The sequence below is a fragment of the Sorex fumeus genome, unplaced genomic scaffold (genome assembly GCF_029834395.1).
Source record: "Sorex fumeus unplaced genomic scaffold, SorFum_2.1 ptg000008l, whole genome shotgun sequence".
NCBI lineage: Eukaryota > Metazoa > Chordata > Mammalia > Eulipotyphla > Soricidae > Sorex > Sorex fumeus.
In genome coordinates this window covers 3,973,253-3,992,641 of record NW_026606065.1, presented here as the reverse complement: position 1 = coordinate 3,992,641, position 19,389 = coordinate 3,973,253, and the positions used below count along the sequence as shown (strand labels likewise).

The 19,389-nt window shown below is 39.3% G+C and overlaps 1 non-coding gene and 1 pseudogene across 1 annotated transcript; one reads left to right on the top strand and one right to left on the bottom strand.

Annotated features, from left to right (window-relative positions):
• LOC130019309 (dnaJ homolog subfamily A member 1-like) overlaps positions 1–19,389 on the top strand; it is a 48,453-nt pseudogene that overhangs the window by 23,249 nt on the left and 5,815 nt on the right.
• On the bottom strand, positions 17,091–17,192 carry LOC130019550 (small nucleolar RNA U13). The gene has a single exon (XR_008791859.1). It is a non-coding gene; the product is annotated as a small nucleolar RNA U13 (small nucleolar RNA).

Below are 19,389 nucleotides of genomic sequence, written 5' to 3'. Positions count from 1 at the left end.
TATCATTTGCACTGCATTTTTTACACTTCCGCTTCCTCTTAATTTTGTTCTTGGGAAAGTTATGTTAGGGCGCAGGTCGTGATCTCCCTTTAACGACAAAGAGACTCCAGAGACTGCAAACAGCAAGCAAGGTTTATTGTAAGACTGGCTAGCCAGGGTCAAGCCGCCTACACAGACACGCAGGTCAGTTAGGTGAGGCAAGACCCCGAACTTCTTCAAAAGGGATCTTATATAGGCCTTCACTGGCCGTTACAGCAAAGCCCGCGCATTTCATAGCCAATAGATTTGTAACAACATATGCTTTCTTAACCAATCCATTTAACAGTACATCACTCCTTAGCCTATAGATTCAAAGATCAGCATTTATGTACATAGGCATTGTGACTAGTGGGCATCAGGTAACTGGGACATTTGGTTATCACCTGGCTTCCTTTGATTCTCAGGCCTGCATTCCGGAGGTGGATAAGGGAAGAGTTCCTAAGGGAGGTAACAGATAAGGAGGGCCCAACAAATGGTTCCCGACTTTACGTTCCAACAGGGAAGAGTTTCATTCTAAAGCTCTGCTAGGGAGGGGGCAGGAAAAGGAGAGTTACTAATTTATAGAGTTTTAACTCTGGAATCTCCCTCAGGGTCCCTAGGGACCTAACAGTTAAAAGTTGGAAATAGAGTTTCCACAAGCACAGGAGAAATTTCCAAGGAACCAGGTAGTAAAAGAACATTCTGCAAGGGAGGACCATAAGAAGGTAGGAGCAAATCTTAAACCTCATAAAAACTTGTTCCTACATCCAATGAGTTGCCCTTATTCCTCTTCTAAGCCTCTGGCAATAAAACTTCTTTTACTTAATCTATATTGAGACTCTGCCTTGAATTCCTTCTACCAAGAAGACAAAAATGCAGGAATTAGGGAGTATGCACCAACATAGGTGACATAACTTCTAAAAAAATTCCTCTCTTTAACTCTCATCCATACTCCAATTAGCATTCACTTTTATTCATTGTTTTATTCTACATAAATAACAAATTCATCACTTCCTCTCTAAAATGCAGTTCTTTATTATCAGGGGACTCATTTATAAATGAAAAGACTATCTTTTATTTCTGTCAAAGAATCTCAAAGACATCTTTGTATTCTCTTCTTTATTTTCCTTCTTTGGTCCTTTCTTTGTTCACAAGTTTTTTATGTCCTTTATAGAATTTACTCTTTTCTAAAGAACATTATGTTACAAAAATGCAATACAAAACATGGGGTTTGTATTTTTGCAAATACCCAGGAGCAAGGTCTAGAGGCAGAGTTTTCCAATTACCATGTTGCTCTTATAGTTCTGTCTCTCAGTCACTAATTCCACAGAGTTAATTCTTTGCCTGCTGATTCATATTATAGATTACCTTTTGCCTTGACTACTAGGATGGCTGTGAATAAAATATCCTGCATCTATATCACTCTTAATGATTTTACCTGTGACCACTAGAACTTTCTAAGACACAAGACTCCACTAAATCTCTACTAGTTCTCTAAGGATCACAGAAGACAAACTATTTGGTATTGTATCAGTACGTCTCCTTCCCCCATACAATCAACTCTATTAAACCCTCAGTAGCCTCCAGGTTTATTCCCCTGGGCTCTTTTTATGTCCTTTGAAATGTTAAAGCACTGGTTAACGATAATCCTAATGCTTCATCCCTTACCCTGAAGGTAAAGATTTTAGTCTACTTAATACGAATTGATTGATATTTAGAGAAAGGCCAAAATAGTAGAAAAGGAGAAATAACTGGAGATTTATTTCCTCTTGCCATAGTCATTTAATAGGCAAAATAAAATGTTGGCAAGTGAATGTAAAAAAAGGCAAAGGAAATAATTTTGTCAAATTTTCATCCATTTATTCAGTAACCAGTTAGAGGCACATTCATTGATTAGGTGAATATGCAGATGTTGCCATAGTTCCATAATATATCTGCCTTTGCTTACACACAAGTCTCAATTCTCCTCTACTAGTGGTTTGGCACCTATGGAAAAGCTAATTTCATTTTAAAATAAGCAACTTCTTGAAAGAGCCATATTCATTTGCAAGATTGCCTCCTGCCAGATATTCAAAAGCAGGTGCAACAGGGTCAGCTACCCTGAGATACAAACAAAAGGTTTCGTGTATGAGTCAGTGTGACCTTTACCGGCAGAAAACAGGAGAAGCTGAGCGGCAAGCAGCAGCTTATGTACTTAGCTAATCCGGTGCTATGAATAAGCAGAGTGTAAAAGGTACAAGTGTTTTCAGTGAATGTAGATTAAATGGGGGCCTCTTGGGATCCTTCTACATATTCATAAGTGAAATGTGTTCTCCGGGCTTAAATTTCTTCTTCATAGTCTCCTCGCTTATAGACATTCGAAGAATTATCACATTTCTCTCTCCAAATGTTGGGAATTTCTCACCCACCAAATTCATCACCTATATAAGTAGATTTTAATGAATCAAGTCCTTTAAACAACAAAATAATCTTTGATTTGGCAGAGTAATAAAAAGTACTCTGTTCCTAAGTTTGGAATTATTTCAAATGCTCTCCTTATGCTTTTCAGAGATTCTTTCTATAAAACTCTTTTGCAGCTTATTTTTTTAAATGAAAATTCTCTTTTTAAAATGGATTTTTCCTTTATAAACCCCTTAGACGGAATAGTTTTCTATTGCAAATGCCCTTTAGCTAATTTCAGAGAATATTAAGCAGTGTTTGCTATTGCTTGTATATATTAATACTTAGAAATGTCCTTGAAGGTAATGTACTTAACTTGTCTTGGCATAAAGTATACAAACTATGAGGAGCTCAAGCTAGGAGCTTTAGTCTGGTTTTCTGGACTTAATTAAGCATACAGTTTTTCACTTGCAGATTATTGGCACTGGAGAAGAATATTGGTAGCATGACATTTATCCCAAGAGTATTCAACATACAGTTAGTTTCAGCAATGGCATTAAGTTTTATTTTGCTTTCTATAAATCACTTGCACAAAGTAGAATCCTCTCCTCATTAATCATCTTATGAACAAATTAATAGACTGAATGTCTGTTCACAATCACGATTATCCTGTTGTTCATCGATTGCCTCGAGCAGGCCCCAGTAACATCTCCTTCATCCTAGCCCTGAGATTTTAAAAAGTGCCATATTCAAGGCCCTTTCAGGGTTAGGAGAATGAGACCCATCATTGTTACTGGTATTTGGCATATTGGGTACGCCAAGGGGAGTTTGCCAGACTCTGTTGTGTGGGCAGGTAACATTCGATAACCTGCCGAATGTCTGTTAATGTAGAAAAAATACATATACAAATACAAAATGCTAAAATATATGCAGCTTGATGTTTCACTGAAAAAAAAAACACCCTGGTAATCTGAGTACATTTTGTACCATCACTCTAAATTCTCTGAACTGCCACTAATGTATCATGAGTAAGCAGATGCACGAAGGCTTTATTCTGACAGCCTTCTGAGGTCAATGAAGTCAATATGTGATAAGAGAAAACATTTCCAAGTAAATCAGGCTCATTTTTCTTCAACGCATGGTGTTGATTTCAGTGACATCAGAAATCATCAGAAGATTTACTGTTCTTAGTTATTGTTGTTGTTTTGGGGGTGGTTTGGAGGCAACACCAGATGGTACTCAGGGCTTATTCCTGGATCCATGCTTAGGGATCACTCCTGGGGCTTAGTGGACCATATGGGGTGCTGAGATCAAACTTGAGCTGACCACAAGCAAGGCAAGCACCTCCCTGCTGTATTATCACTCAGCACCCGGCAAAAGACTTATTGTAAACCTCTGTAAGGCTCAGAAAAGAAACTTGTGGAAGGATCATGGAAATAACCAGTTATGCTTTCGTCAGTATGTTCTGAGGCCGCCAGGAAGCACAGGGGTTCTTTTTAGATTTATGTGGGATGTTATTTCCTATAGATCCTTTCACAAGTAAATAATAATTGTGCTTTCTAGCATTTTTTTTTTCAAGTTAACATGGTAACCCAGGAAATGAGTCAAAGGTCTTTGCTTACGTAAAGATGTTCTCTCTGTATCAGTCAGAAGCTGATGGCTTGCTCTATTTTTAACAGAAACATTTTATTTAAATTATTTTTTAAAAATTACATATAGGAAAGCACATACTGCATGCAATATCAAACTATATTCACAACCTTTTTAACTACTCTTTATTGAAGAGCAATCATCTATCTTGATTCAGTTAATATCATAGTTTATATTTTTTCAATTTTATATAAGTGAATTAAAAATTATGTACTTTCATGTGTCTTTTTTCTTTTACCTAGTGTTAAAGTAGTAATGTTTTTAAATATTTCTATAGGGACTGGAGATAGCACAGCAGGTAGGGCATTTGCCTTGCACGTAGCCAACCCGGGTTCGATTCCCAGCATCCCATGTGGTCCCCTGAGCACTGCCAGGAGTAACTCCTGAGTGCAGAGGCAGGAGTAACCCCTGGGCATTGCCAGGTGTGACCCAAAAAGCAAAAAATAATACTAATAATAAATAAATATTTCTATAGTTTTCCTTTCACTGCTATACAGTATTCCTCCATAGAAAACTAGCAAAATTGATTATTTTTATTTCTTTGGAGGCAAGATTTTGGGTCTTATCATACAATATCCAGTTTTACTGGGACTGTGCTCAGGAATAACTCCTGACAATGTTCAGAGGACCAACTGTGATGCTAGGGGTTATATATGGGTCTGCCAAGTTCAAGACAAGCTTCTTCCTTATCCACTGTAATAACTCTGCAAGGTATTTTGGCTTTTGATGCACACTTTGATAAGCACGCTGTTTATAAATTGTTATAAACTTTCTTGAAAGTAATGTTTTATTATTTTGTAAAAAAATAAATTGCCCCTTTCCCTTTGCTTTGCTGTTGATAGTACAACAGGTGATTTCACAAGCAATTAGTTGTGATGCTCAGAAACTCAGTGACATTGCTGTCTGTGGTTGCACAATTTAATTGTGGTGCTACACAGGTGCTCATCAAGAGTTACACTCTTTCGTTTGGGGAGCTCATACACACTAAGCTATTTTGTACCAGAGACCATATACTTTATCAACCTGCTGGAGATCCTAGACAACAGACATCTGGCTCATGCCTTGTTCATATGGAGAACCAGGAATAAAACATGTTGCTGGATACCTACAAGGCAGACTTTTTTTTTGACCAATTAGATATCCTTGGGACTCAAAAATGCTATGTTTTATTTTATTTTGTTTTTTTTTTGTTTTAGAGCTGCACACAGTAGTGCTCAGGGTTTACTCCTGGCTCTGTGATCAGGGATCACTCCTGGTGGGCTAAGGGACCGTAAGGGATGCTAGAGATTGAACCCAGGTCAGCAGTATGCAAGGCAAGCAACATACTGGTTGTACCATCTCTCCAGCCACAAATGCTATTTTAATATCAAATTATTTCCCAGTAGGTGCAATCAAATTTATACCCAGCTAACCAAGTTTGAGTGTTTGCCTCTGCAGTGTTAATCATCATTATCATTTAGATGGACGCGACATAAAATCATTTTGGAGTTCTAATTTACAATACCTTGATGACTAATAATGCTGAGCAACTTTTCATATATTAATCATACATATTGAGCCTCTTCTTGTTAAAATTTATAGTTATAAACTTAGCCCACTATTCTATTGGAATTTCTGACTTTTCTTATTGACTTGTAGGATTTACTTAGCCTAGATTTGAATCCCTTGTCTATTATATGTATTATAAATACATTTTCACATTGAGACTTATTTTCTCTTTTTTTATAGTGTCTTAATGAACATAAGCCTTTACAAATTGCCTATTAGAGATACCTGCCTACCCCAAGAATCACAAATATATTCTTTCATGTTTTATTATCTTTTCATAATATTTATTGGGGGTTGGGTATTACACCACCTGTCCTTCCCCAACAACAAGATGAGTGTCCTTTGACATCCTGATGGATCTATCACATCTTCCAGAAGGGCAATGGAAAAGATTATCCATGACTTCTACTAGGATCTCTTCAATAGCCACATCCACTTGACCACATACCAAATTCTGCAGGGTGGGTATGTCGTTCCCAATGTTCTCCCTTTCAAAATCTGACATGTCATTTCTTCGGTAAAGAAGCAAATAGCACCCGGCCTAGACAAGGTCAGACCCGAACACCTGAAGAACCTGCCGTCAGTACTCATCAATACACTGGCTCGGCTCTTCAAATGCTACCTGTCTGAATGCAAAGTTCCGTCCCGATGGAAAGCCAGCAGGACTGTACAAGAAGGGAGACATCCACGACATTGGCAACTGTCCCCTGATCTGCCTGTTGTCCGTCATCTACAAGTTGTTCACTCAAGTCATCCTGAATAGGATTGGCAGAACACTAGATGAAGGACAACCATGCGAGCAAGCTGGGTTCTGCAAAGGATTCAGCACCATTGACCATATGCACACAATAACCATACTCATTGAGGTTTCTCAGGAGTTCAAGATGCCGCTCTGTTTAACGTTCTTTGATTTAAACAAGGCCTTTGATTCTGTTGAGACTGAAACAGCCATCGAAGCCTTAGCCAACCAGGGCATTCAAACTCAGTACATCAGGATCCTCTGCTAGCTGTATTACAGATTCATCACCAGGATCTCACCATTCTACGAGGAAGTCATCACCGACGTAAAAAGAAGGGTTCAGCAGGGTGATACCAGTTCACCAAAACTCTTCAGTGCCACCCTCAAGAACACCATGCGACAATTGGAATGGGAAGGAATAGGAGTGAAGATAGGCGGTCAGCAATTATACCACCTCCACTTCACTGATGACATTGTTCTAATAACACCAAACATTAGCCAAGCAGCACAAATGCTGGCTGACTTCGACTTTGAGTGTAGAAAGGTCAGAATCTCACGAATCTCACAAAGACAATGTTTATGAGAAATGTTCTCATTCCTGATGTTCCATTTCCTCCCAATGGAACGAACATCTTCGAATGCAACAGTTATGTGTACCTAGGTTGAGAAGTCAACATGACGAATTACCTGGCCCTGAGTTGTGCAGGAGGAAGAGAGCAGCTTGGAATGACTTCAAGAGCGTTGAATAAATAGCTAAGAGGATGAAGAACCTCTGGCTCCGGGCACATCTATTCGATTCCTCTGTTCTTCCTGCATTAACATGCACCTCAGAGACCTGTACCCTATGAAAACAGGATGAGAATGCTATTTGGGTCTCCCAAAGAGGAATTAAAAGAGCTATGCTTGGAGTATTACGTTTCACTCAAGTGAGAGATTGAATCCGGAATACCAACCTCCATCGATAATTGAGAATCAGGGATGCTGTCTCGTTTGCCAAGGTGTTGAAAATCAGATGGGGGTTAGACACGTAATGCGATTTGAAGACGACAGCTGGACTAGAGCGGTTACCAACTGGAATCCATGGGACTTCAAAAGATCGCTGGTCACCCACCTACAAGATAGCCAGACTTCTTTGTCAAGACGCTAAATGATCGGTTTGAAGCTCTTCATGTTCCTGGAGCGAGCAGACGCCATTGGGCTACACTAGCATGCAACAGGGACAAATGCAGACATTACTGGTGCCCGCTCGAGCAAGTTGATGAGTAACGGGATGTCAAGTGAACAAGGGTGTTACACTGGTGGTACTCTGGATATACTCCAGGTTTTGTGCTTGGGAGTCACCCTGAAATGTTCAGATGACCATGTGATACAAGGTATCAAACCAGGACAGGCCACATTCAAGGCATATACCATAATCCCTTTACTAAGGCTTTACTAAGGTTCTAAGTCTCATATTTACATTGATTTTTCTGTAGTATAAAGAAAGGTTCAACACACCTTATATCCTGCTCACCTTAGTTGTGTTTTTGAATTACTGTTTGTGTCTTCCTAGAATAGATGCTAAGAAGTGGGATCTTTGGGTCATATGGTAACTCAATTGTTAGTTTTATTAAAAAGTCTTCCTATTATTTTCCATAGAGGTTGAATCATAAGATATTCTCAGGGAGAGAAGGATCATTTTCCTCCACATCCTCACCACCAGCATTATTTCCAGTCATGTTTATATACTTCATTTTCACTGGTGTAAGGTGATGTCTCACTGTAAGAAAAGGTCTAGACATGAACTTAACTTGCCTTTTATGTGAAGTGAGTAACTGAGTTCAATACCTGGCACTCTACAAAAAGAAAAGAAAGAAATCTCAAGAATTAAGATTAATCTTCAGCCATAGAGAAAGCAGACCTACTTAAACTATTTTATTCTATTTTTAAAAGCTAACAAAGTAGCCTCTTGGAAGGAACAAAAGCTCTAGGAAATTTTGAGATTGTTGAGAAAAAGTGGATTCACATCAAAATACAGATCATACACCATGACTTTTATAGTGACGACTGAGAAAGAGATGTGACGTGGATCCTAGCCCTGAAATGACATTAAAAACTGAATCAGAAATTCCATATAAAAACGCAAAAGAAATTTTAAATAATTTTTTAAAAGAAAAGCACCAAAATATTCCTTTATTGTAGACAAGAGCCACAACTGTTGATATTGATTAGATGACAAAGCCCAATATTAAAATCGTTAAGTTTAAAAATAAATTTTTATGTGAAAATTGTTATATCTCACCAGAGGTTTGTTAACTCCTTGTCTAAGGATATACTAAACTTGTTTTGTTGCCAGTTAAGCCTTCAATGTTACTGTTTTTGTTTGTTAAGTGTAGTGGGCTTCTATGTTTTTCCCCCATTTAATTTGTTGCGCTACTATTAGAATTTCAGTATTGAGGAATTTGGAGGTGTCATATACAGTATGGTCCTGAGACTTCAGCATCTATGATCTGGGCTAATGAGTAGAAATAGCAGTGGCTATAGGAGGTTGGCATGACTGCTGGGCTTCCAGAAGTACCGGGGTGGGGGTAGGGGAGAAGGATGCTGCCCATTCCACTCTGAAATATACCAGAGTTCTCAGTCTGGACACTGGGGTACCCAATATTTTTTTCCAATTTGGTTCTTTTAAAGGCCCTCCCGTTGATCGTCGATTTGCTCGAGCGGGCCCAGTAACGTCTCCATTGGAGACTTTGTTGTTACTGTGTCTGGCATATCGAATACTCTCGGTAGCTTGCCGGGCTCTCCGACAGGGGCGGAGGAATTGAACTCGGGGCGGCCATGTTGGCCGCTTGTAAGGCGAACGCCCTACCCGCTGTGCTAGAGAGTATTAGTGAAGTGCTAAAGTTGAGTCTCCTGATTGCAGCCGTGGGGTGTGGGTGCAGCTGTCAGGGCTGTAGTCGGGTGAGCATCCTGTTGGTCCCCTTCTGAGGGCACCCCAGACTTTTCAGCCTGTGTCCATAAATTTCCATAAACCAGTGTCCATAAACCAGTGTCTATAAATTTCAGCTTCTTGAGTTGCATCTGCTTGGAGATTTAGACGTAAATCTACAGAGCAGGACCAGTGGGTTAGTGAGAAGCTAAAATTTTAAAAAAAGATTATATGGTTTAATCTAATTTTATTGAGCACATACAACATAAATAGATAAATTTTATTACAAATAAACTTGGGCTGGAGAGATAGCACAGTGGGTAGGGCGTTTGCCTTGCCTGTGGCCAACCTGGGTTCGATTCCTCCGTCCCTCTCAGAGAGCCAGGCCAGCTACTGAGAGTTATCCCGCCCATACAGCAGAGCCTGGCAAGCTCCCCCGGGTGTATTCAATATGCCAAAAACAGTAACAACAAGTCTCACAATAGAGACGTTACTGGTGCCCACTCGAGCAAATCAACGAACAATGGGAGGACAGTGCTACAGTGCTACAAATCAACTTGTATCACTGTATCACTGTCATCCCGTTGTCCTGGATTTACTCCAGCAGGCGCCAGTAACGTCTCTATTCCTCCCAGCCCTGAGATTTTAGCAGCCTCTCCTTACTTTTCTTTCCTAAAGATTAGAGGCTCTTTCAGGGTCAGGGGAATGAGACCTGTTATCGTTACTGTTCTTGGCATATCAAATATGCCATGGGTAGCTTGCCAGGCTTTGCCTGTGTAGGCGGGATACTCTTGGTAGTTTGCTGGGCTCTTCGAGATATATATATGTATATATATATGTATATATGTATATATATATATATATATATATATATATAGGAGCGATAGCACAGTGGGTAGGGCATTTGCCTTGCATGCAGCCAACATGGCCGACCCAAGTTTGATTCCTCTGACCCTCTCAGAGAGCCCAGCAAACTACCGAGAGTATCTTGCCTGCATGGCAAGGCCTGGCAATCTACCCATGATGTATTCAATATGCTAAACACAGTAACAACAAAGTCTCACAATGGAGATGTTACTGGGCCCGCTCGAACAAATCTATGAACAACGGGAGGACAGTGACAGTGATATATATATATATATATATATATATATATATATATATATGTATATCACGGCCTGGTTACGGTTCTCCTGATATATTTCTCTCTATGATTTGTTGCCTAATGTCTGACCCCATCAAATATGGTGTGGTAATTATGGAAAATGGATAGGAAGTGTCTTATGATGTGTTGTGCAGCCACAAAGCATCTCTCACCCACCCCACTCTGGGGCACCCTGAGTGAAAACAGTCTTCTCCGCCCCAAGGGACCCAGCTCCAGCATCCAACCTCCACTACCCAACCGCCACCACCTTCAAGGCCGCTTTCCGGATGCTCGGGCCAAGCCTCACACATGAATGAAGTCCCACGGAACCCATGTAATATGGACCTTTGTGACCTTAGACTCTGGGCTCAACAGGACCCGGGAGCAGATATCCTCTACCTGCTTCCCACAGTCTCTGGCGACCCAGGGGTCACACCCATGAGCTCCTCCCTGCTGGCACCAGATAATCTACTTATCAGCCATCCTCCAGAACTCATTGACTGCTTCTCCCGGAAGGGAGCATAAAATGAGGCTCCTGTAACCATGCCACCAGGCTCCACACCAGGCTGTTTTCACTCGGGCGTCCTCCCACAAATAAACTTAGCTTTAAAAAAGTAAAATACTGTATTTAAATACCACCGTTTTACAAAGTTGTTCATAGTACAATTATTACAGGCTTTTGATGCCCCAACACCACCAAAATGACCTCTCCTGTGTAATCTTCAGATGACTGGGATCACAGCGGCTCTCTCTAGCAGCCTGCATTCGGTGGACTCGGGCCACTCCCCTACCCGGGACGGCTGATGCCATGGGAAGATGAGGAGGGAACGAGGGCCAGGCTGGTTGGTGATCAGTTGTGGTTTATTTCATTCTCTCCATCTTTATAATCACCGGGTGGATAGGGAAAGGCCCAGAAACTCTCCCTCTTGTTGCCCGGGTTCGGTGGACCTGAGCTGCCTCCAACTCCGGGAGTGGCCCATGCCAGGGGCAGATGAAGGAGGAAACGTGGTCGCTAGGCTGGTTGATCGATCAGTTGCCTTTTATTCCATTCTCCCCACGCACCTGCTCCAGTCTCCCTGAGACCCCCATTCTAGTCTCACACTGCCCCCTCATTCCTGTCTCCTGCCTCTCCCACTCATTTCTCCGCTCGCCCTCTCAAAGCCACCTCTCTCTCTCTCTCTCTCTCTCTCCACACCTGCTCCTGCATTCTTCCCCTACATTCTTGTCCGTCTGTCCCCTTTGCTAGTCTCTCCACACTCCATCTTGCTGCCCTGGTCTCTCTCTCCTCTCTCCAATTCTCCAGTACTGGGGGGTAGTCACCACACCTTGTCTCACAAAAAAGGTCAACATAGCAAAAGCTCTTCTTCTTCTCAAGGGCAAAATACCACTTAGGGTGTTTATGCTCTCCTTAGGTCAAAAACTTAATTAACATCTTCATTAACATCTTAATTCTACTTCTTAATATTTGTTACTTTGTATCGACATAGTAAGAGATACATTACGCTTTTGGGGTGGCTCTCCTGGGAACAGCTCATCACAGACTTAGACTATTGTGCTCAGGCTGGATTAATAATCATTCCTAACCGTAGAAGGTCTGAATCTAATTACTACTTTTTAAATCATGATAGAATTTGTCCATGACCATGCTCATAACTTATAGTTAAATAATATGGCACTTTGGCCAGGCCCATTTTGATGCCAGGGTAGCTCACTGCTTGCCCTACTTCCATCCAGTCCCTCCTCAGGACCCTGCTTTTGGGGTGCTAGGAAGTAAGGGCAACTGAGACTTAAGTTGAGAGAACAAATGCCCAGGAGTGAATATCATTCAGAGTTAATTAACTCCCAAGTTACAAAAGCATAGCATTAACTGTCTTCCTGTGTCTATACAAAAAGGACATTGCTCTGAATTAACTATGCAAAGGACTTAAGGAGAAGAGGAAGGCAATACTTACAAGTTAACAGAATCTGATTAGGAGATAAAAGTAATTGACCATTTGGGGAAGAAGGCACAAAAAAAGAAGTTACAAATAAACACAGAGGAATGGAGCACTGTGATAGGAGTAACCCAATAAGCCTAAACTCCTCGTGGCAAGGAAGAAAGGACAAACCGATGTCATCCTACACTCTCCACCATTGTCCCCATTTTCTCAAACCCCCCTCAAGATTGTCCCCTTAGTAGGCATACAATTATTTATTTTATATTGATTTTTAAAACTAAGTGGTAGGGTGTATGGTGCCGCCAGCAGGTCAATCTGTACCTGTGAGGCGAGTGCATCAGCAGTCTGATGGCGTCTTCAGACTTTCAGATACCCCAAAATTGCTGCTGTGCCTTTGGCCAGACCCCAAAGACTTGGGGCAAAGTTTACCAAGAAAGTAAACGGCCAAAAGTTAGGTATGTGGGAGACACACCCACAAACCACCTCCGGCTCAGCTATATAATTGGAGGCAAGGCCTCTTTGGTTCCTGATCGAACTGCTTAATGGCCATGATCCCAGAGACTCAGAAACGAATCTTGGAACCCAGCGGCTTTTGGCAGAAATGTGTCCAGTACCTGCAGTAAGTTACAGGCGCCGGGCCACCCCAGGTGGGAAAGGGTGCTGTCCCTATGCCTGTTCCCCCTTGGCGTCTCTGTGGCCACCATCCTCTAGAGGCCACTGGACAGTCAGGTTTGGGCCCGCAGTGAAGAGATACGCAGGGCCTCATGGGATGAGACTCGGAAACAAATCTCGGGACCCAGCAGGTTTAGCAGAAATCCCTCCAGATTTAATTGTTAATATTTCGGAATTTCAAAATTGCATGGCCACTACTGCAGCCACACGACATCATGTCATTCATAACCAGGAATAGAAAACAAAATGTCTACTGTTGCCTTGTCAGCATATCTGAGTGTTGCGGTAAAATCTCAAATAATAATGGGGGGTCTGGTATCAAGATATTGAATGTAATTAAAGTAGAGAGAGAGAGTAATGTGGAAATCACCTGCCCCACAGGTAGGGGGAGGGGATAGGATGGGGGTATACTGAGGTTTTTGGTGGTGGAGAATGGGCACTGATGAAGTTACGGCTGTTTCATTGTATGGCCAAGACTTTAACCAGAAAGCTTTGTAACTGCTCTCACGGTGATTCAATAAATAAATTATAAAAAAATTTAAAAAAAAGTAAGGTGAAGTTTATTCCCAGTTCAATCAGCTAATCAGTGGCTGAATAAATAGCAGTACTCCTACATAAATAATAGTAATAATAAGACTAAGTGGCTTATGGAATTATCAAAATACTTCAGTAAAGGAAAATTTGTGAAATTGTTATATCCCTGTTAAGTCTTTGACTGAAGATTTACTGTTTGTTGCTATTTAAACCTTTAGTGATGCCGTTTTGTTGTTGTTGTTAAGTTTAGTTGGCGTCTATGTCACTTTCCTAATTTGATGTGCTCCTACTGGAATTTTAATATTTTGTAATTTTTAAAAAATAAATTTCTTAATTTTACTTTGCTTATTTAGTAAAATTGGGGTAAAGGAATAAAGTGTTTCAGTAGTATACCTTTGTGTGGACAACAGATTCTAGTTCTCTTAACTATTTTTCTATTAGTATATTTTATTTGTAAACTGGAAAGGATTCTGAAGTTTTGACTATCTGGACAATGTTTTCATTTTTTCATTTTGACTTGCCTTAAGAACTAGGACAGAGATTTTATGTCCTAGTAGAAATCAACCTACTAGGAAGCCCTTTACTAAGCTCCCACCCCCATCGCAACCAATGGCAGGTGTGGTCCTGGTGGTCTCTGAGCACCTCTGGCAGCATATCACATACTGAACATACTGAATGCATTGCCAGCATTGCCAATAAGAGTTGATATTTAAGCATCAGAGAAATATCAACACAATGATAATACCTGGATATAACTTCTGCAATCTTCCAAATAACGTTTAGAGACATTACAACCCAAGAGAAACTATCGTCTGGGCTGCTTTAACGAAAATTTAGAGAACTTCTCCACACTTTACTTGACTGGTCTATTCTTACGAATAAGAGATTGGTGGAACTTTTGAAAATATTCACATATAAACCCCTCTCTTGGATGTTTTCCCAGGGAAGAGCCCAATAAATAAATATTCCTAAATTTATTTAGCCAAACACACCATTCTTTTTGGTAAAAGGAAAAAAAATCACTCAACACCTCTGAAATCTACATTCCTTAATAGAACAAGTAAAAAGAGTTTCCAGATTATACCTGAGGCTAGAACATTTACCCCAACTGGATCATTTCAGCATCATTAGGGGGTAGGGGGTAGGGGGGATGGGAAGTATTTCCTACTCTGGGATAAAATTGTAATAGAGAATGTTCAAATGTTTTTACTCTCGGTTTTTTTTTTATTGTTACTCCTAACTGTCTCATTCTTCTTTACGGTATTCTGCATTAATTATGCTATTATTGATATTTTAAAAAAATGATGGGAAGTGTACCTGTCACACTTAGGGCACTGCTCATGTAATGTTTTGAGGACATCTGGTGCTACAGATAAACCAGGATTGTCCACATGTAAGATACCCTCCTTAACACCCATTCTACCTCTCGGGTCCCTAATTATGCTATTTAAAAATGCCATAAACTATTTATAGCTACCACATCATGAATAACTCCAGTTTGTTGCTTTTCTTCCACAAGTACAGGAGCTATTAATGTTATTAATAAATTTCTTTTTACTTTCTCTTTTAAAAAGTGCTTTGGGTATAGGGATATTTTATGGTAGAGCACTTGAATTGCATGTGTGAGGCCCCATGTTTGAGACTCAGAACCACATACATTAGAAAAAGCAATGATTATCAAATAAGATACATCTTAGGAATTATAATATTACTACCAGATTTCCTCTGTTTTTATATGAGTGCTCTAGAAATTATGAGAATGAAAATAGAAGCGATATTTATTAAAATCACTGATGAAGAATTAGTTAAAATAAGGGAATACTTCTACAAAATGAAGTTAAATATCAAATAAATATATGAGACATTAGATCATACTTGATAGCTTTAGAATTTACAATAGTGAAAACTTTGTGTATGCCCAAAAGGTGTGCCATGCTGACAGAAACTGTTTTAGATAGAAGCAATTTGTTTCGAAGAAAATCCAGTTTTGGAGGGTTGCTTTTTGATTTTGGATTTCCGTACTGAAATAGACATTGTAATAAATAGAAATGACTTTGTGCCAAACTAAACTAATTAGAGGTTTGTCTTGTGTTTGGGGACTACCAAGCAGTTATCAGAAAACCCAGAGGCTCCTCTTAGCAACTTTCTGACAAGCAGGCAAAAGGCTTAATTCTAGGACACCAAAATGCAAGGATGGTGTGTTGTTCTAGCCTTGAGGAGCCAGGTGTCATTCAGGTCCCTCCTGTGGTACTTGGAAACCCCCCGACTACATTCAGCAGTGATAGGGGCCTCCAAAGATTTACCTGGAAGTGCTGGGGACAACATGTGGCACAGGGAACAAGCAGGGTATTGGCTGCATATTAATGTATTGGATCACAATCAAAATACAAAATTTTTTCATAATCTCCCAAATTTCCTCATGCCAACTTGAAATCCATTTCTCAAGCAAATTTTGGACTGTTTTCTCTAACAGTAGATCTTTTTTATTTCAGAAAAAATATATATATATAAACATAAAATATGTTCTTTTTTGTATCAGGCTTCTTTTAGTTATCACAATAATTTGGAAATATATCTATTTGTTAAGAGCATTATCCGTGGATTCCTTTGATATTGAATAGATAGAACTTATTTTAGGGGGTTTCTCCAATGTGATGCTCAAGGGACCCTCGGTCCACTCCCTATGATACTGAACAGGCAAGCCAATGATTCAATGCAAGAGCCCAGAAAGGCAATGCTACCCAGGTCTAGGGACTACAGGGTCACCCACCACAGTGAATAGGGATTACAAAGCCTCAACCAGTAGTGTTTAGGGCCTTCAGTGCTGTACTGGATGAAGCATAGGAGACCATGCCTTATTGGGACTTGAACCCTAGTCAGCTGCATGCCACTGTATCATTTCATTGCCTCAAGATTTTTACTTATATATGTTAGTGCTTAAAAATAATGCTATATATTCTTACACACATTTTCTTCAGGGCAATGTGAGCACACATTTTCATTCAATTTATGTACAATCCAAGTAAACAGAGCCTTCTCATATTTTGTGATGTCATCAGATTTTTGGATGTTCTTGATTCATTTAATTTAGCAGAAGTATACCTAATTTCTGGTATAATTAATGTGTGTCTGATAAAATATTTAATAATATTGCCAAAATATCCAATGAATATGTTTTTCAATTGTAGGATAAACTAGTCAAGATCTTATAACCATTTGTTAATATATAGTGCAATACACATAAAAAATACTTGTTTGGGAAACATTTTAACAAATACATGTTTTATTTGACTCTGTTAACTGGGATCGTTATTTTAGAGGTGAAAATTTTTACCATATACAGTGTGTAACAGACCAGGAAGAAAATTTTGGTACTCATAGGAGTCGACACATTTTGTTGAGACTGTTTTGATAGGTTTCTCTATTTTTTTTAACTTTAATTACATTGTTAGTGAATTAAGACTGAGAAAAAGATTGAGAACAATTTATTTATTTTAGTCTCTACAGTCAACAGAACTAGTCATCAGAATTTTATCACTTCTACTCTTCCTTTTTTTTTCACATCAGATGGGAATGTGTCAAGTGTGTAATAAGATTGAAGGAGGACCATGTCACACAAACATGTGAGCACCCAATCATCATTCTTATAAAATGGAAAAGGATCTTCTTTTATACTATTTTATAAACACACTGAATGGCTTATTTTACAACCTCTGAAGTGAATGACCAACCCTTTTACTACTTCAAAAGGTCACATTCAACATGTCCCTTTGTTCTCACTGAACTTTTTTCCATTTATGAGTTCCTCCAAGGCTTTACCTTAAGTTTCAATCTCCTAGACAGAAACTCAATTTAATAGCCACTTCTCTAAATGTTTTCCATCCAGACCACCTCTAATCCCTTCCACTTATACTTACAACCCAAAGCTATACTTATAACTCTTACTAGGTTCATTTAGTAAGGCTCCCATATAAATTAAAGAGTCATAATAATCGAATTAATCATAATGTTGTCAACACTATTGTAACATATCTTAAGAGTGTTATGTAAGATAAGATCAGATACATGTGAGGCACATTTATTCTTTGTATCAGAAGGTAATGTAACTTGTACTTTTTTGACAAAAAAAATATACTTTAACTTTTTTTTCTCAAACCATTATCTTTCTTCTTCCAAGGTATGCCTTCCTATAAAGATCAGCATGACGTGTAATCAAATGTGAACTTCAACTGAAAATATTTTTAAAATGCTACTGAAATGCTGATTTGTTTTTTTAACAGGGTACTAATTAGAAAAAGATTCATATTTTAAATCAAAACTACTAATATGTATAAAAACACTCCAACTTTCATTTTATAATTTCTTTTCCCGAGACAGCATTGAAGAGATCCTAGATGAACTGCACTACTAGAATTTACAACATAATTTTTATGAAGACTATATTATTATACTTATTTTTACATGTAAGTCCTTTAAATTATCTTTGCTATCTCTCTTCAAGCTTTTTATAAGAAAAAGAATAAGTAACACAAGAAAGGAAGGAAAGATTGGGAAAAAAGGGAGAAATTTAAGGTAAAGAAATAAGAGTGCTTTAATAAAGATCTAGGAGAAAAAAGACTGAATTTATTTGAGTTATAGTTAATTAAGGATATTACGAAACTAAGGAATGCTGAGTTCTCTGGTTCTTTGCATTCCTATAACATGAGATAAAAAGTTTTATTCATAACTTCTTACTGATTTATAGCACAGCGGGTAGGGCATTTGCCTTGCACGTGGCCAACCAAGCCGACCCAGGTTCGATTCCTCCGCCCCTCTCGGAGAGCCTGGCAAGATACTGAGAGTATCTCGCCCGCATGGCAAAGCCTGGCAAGCTACCCGTGGTTGTATTTAAGATGCCAAACACAGTAACAAGTGTCACAATGGAGAAGTTACTGGGCTCGCTACAGCAAATCGATGAACAATGGGAGGACAGTGACCGTAACTGATTCATCATGATTAAAATGATTAAAGATATTCAAGGATATTTCCTAAAAATTTCACTGTGTTTAGGGTTCACTGTACCCATAACCAAGTTGCATCAGCATATTACCACCACAAAGACTAATCTATCCATCCCTCCCACTCACCTCCCTTTCTCTCTAGTAACTACCACAGTCTAGGAATTTGTGTAGGCTATTTTTCCAGTTCATTGCTTTAGTTATTAGCATTCCACATATAAGCGAAAACAAACTGCAGAAGTTTTTCACTAAGCTTCTTATTTCACTTCCCAAGCTTTATCCATTGTATGTACTCCAAAGTGTGCAAGTGAACAAGAGAATATTTTAAATTGATGAGTAGTAATTTACTGATGCATACACACACACACACACACACACACACACACACACACACACCACAGCTTTTTTATCCACTCATCTGTGTATGGGCATTTAGGTTGATTTTGTATTTTGGTTATTTTGAGTATTGATGCTATGAGCATAGGGATAAAAAATATCTTTTGTAAATGTTGTATTCTGGGCTTATTCCTACCTATGTGCTCGGGATCATTCCTCGACAGGTTCAGTGGTTTCCTATGGCACTTAGGGAGCAAACCCAGGTCCACCACATGCAAGGCAAGCTCCCAACCTGCTGTACTATAATTCCACTCCCGAATGTCATTGGATAAATGATTCAGTGTGTGATTACTAATTAATAAGAAATTTCCATCTTTATAATTTTAAGCAATATCCATGCAATTTTCCGTAGAGGTTGCACAATTTCCATTCCCATCAAGAGTGTGCCAGGGCTCCTTTCCTTCATAGCCTCACCAACAATTGTTCAGTACTATTCTCATAGTGTGGGATAATATTTCATTGTGGTT